The 2,062-nt window shown below is 44.5% G+C and overlaps 1 non-coding gene across 1 annotated transcript; it reads right to left on the reverse strand.

Moving 5' to 3' along the window:
* Positions 1-731: 731 nt before the first annotated feature.
* LOC122426949 lies at positions 732-944 on the reverse strand. Its single transcript, XR_006265297.1, has one exon. It is a non-coding gene; the product is annotated as a small nucleolar RNA U3 (small nucleolar RNA).
* Positions 945-2,062: the final 1,118 nt, after the last annotated feature.

Genomic DNA, 2,062 nt, shown 5'->3' on the forward strand with positions numbered 1-2,062 from the left:
ATTGGCAGGCAGATTCTCAACCACTGGACCACCAGGGAAGTCCGATGGTTATTTCTATACTGTGTATGCGCACCGCCCTTAGAAAGGTAGATTGGAAAGGTCGTATAAAGGATGGAAAATCAAGGATTTGCTGAGGCGCCTTCCCCAAGCCTGTTCTTGGAGCCAAGGGCAGACGCCATAGCTCATGGTCAAGGCTGCACCAGTCCTCGGGAAAACTCAGAGTCTAACTGGCCCTCTTTGGGGCTCACTGCAGAGCCCTTCCTCCTTGCCCCTTCAAAATGCCAAGCATGTTATTTGGGGAGGTACACACATCTTCTGGGGCTTCCCAGGTCACTCAGTGGTAAAGAATCCACCTGCCAATGCAGGAGATGAGGATTCAATCCCTGGTCCGGGAAGAGCCCCTGGAGAAGGAAATGACAACCCAGTCCAGCATGCTTGCCTGGAGAATTTCACGGACAGAGGAGCCTGGCGGGCATAGTCCACGTGGTTGCAGAGTCGGACACAACTTAGCGACTAAACAACAACATACCTTTAGAGGGGGCTACTCTTGGAAGTAAAGCACATTCGTGCCGGAAGCCTGTCTCTGTGGGCCTCAGGGGAACCTGACTCCTGAACGGGGCTCTCCGAGGGCAGGGTCTTTGAAGATGCTCCCAGGGGCCTGGGCCCTCCCAGCCACACGTCAAAGCTAACCTTGACGCAGGCTGCATGGTCCGTCCCTCCCCCCGCCCACCCCCGCTCAGACAGCATTCCCTCCCTCTTACTCTCCCAAAGGAAGAGAAGAACGATCATCAAAGGCCAGTGGCCACTGTAGAGACAACACCAAGAGCCGCTCCACGCTCGGGAGAGAACGCTGCATCTCCTCCTCATGGCTTCGGGTGGCCTACACGTTCAGAGAAACTTCTCCAGTAACCAACTATAGACGCGATGCCTGAAAGTGTAGTCTTATACTTTGTCTTCTTGTTACTGGAGCCGCAGATCAGTTCCAGAAGGGACTTCAAAAGGTCATCTGGGCAGCTCTGCCTCCGAAGACCAACCTGGATCAGACACATCTCCTCTGTCCCTGAAGGTTCCTATGAGGGAAACGCCGCTGATGCTCTCTGGATAAGAAGCTGCTCTTGAAAAGCCTTGAGGCAAAGGGGACCTGTCGGGAACACCCTGCCTTGGGCAGCCTGCAGTGGGTTCCCATTTATGGAAGGTGACTGGGCACTGTGAATCAAAGGCTTTAAAATAGCTTCATCCCACATAGTTTCCGAATAAAATGATCCTAAATAAACAACTGGACAGCTGAATTAAGATGCACTTACAAGGTTGTAGATAACAAAGAAAGAATATAAATGAGCTATGTGGGGATTTAAATGCATGGCGGTAAATGCAAACAGCACAGACCATTAAATACACCCATTAAAAAAACTTGGTTTGACAGAGAAAGACAAATATCATATGATATCATTTACATATAGAATCTAAAAAAAGCAATACAAATAAATTTTTATACAGAACAGAAACAGACCCACAGACATTGACAAGAAACTCATGGGGGAAAAGCAACTCACAAGGGAAAAGTTGGGGAGGGATGTATCAGGAGTTTGAGGTTAACATATACACACTACTGCACATAAAATAGATAACCAGCAAGGACCTACTGTAGAGAACAGGAAATGATCGTCAACGTCTTGTAATAACCTATAAGGGAAAAGAATCTAAAAAATATGTATATATGTATGTATACTAAATCACTTAATACCTGAAACTAACACAATATTGTAAATCAGCTATGCTTTGGTATTAATTAGTGAAAATAAAAATATGTAAAAAGTAAAAAAAAAAAAAATTGGCTTGAGAGAATATTTAATGACATGGAGAGACACTCAAAATATAGTATTAAAAAAATATATATAGTATTAAAAAACAGGTCATAAAATAGTCTGTTTAATAGTTAATATTTTTATTTTTGAAGCATAGGAAAATATAGAAAAGATGAGAAGCATGTGTAGTAAGATCTTAATAACGGCTATCTTTGGGAGGTAATATAGGTATTTTACCCTTCATTTGCATAGCTGTA

This window comes from Cervus canadensis, chromosome 24 (assembly GCF_019320065.1).
Source record: "Cervus canadensis isolate Bull #8, Minnesota chromosome 24, ASM1932006v1, whole genome shotgun sequence".
NCBI lineage: Eukaryota > Metazoa > Chordata > Mammalia > Artiodactyla > Cervidae > Cervus > Cervus canadensis.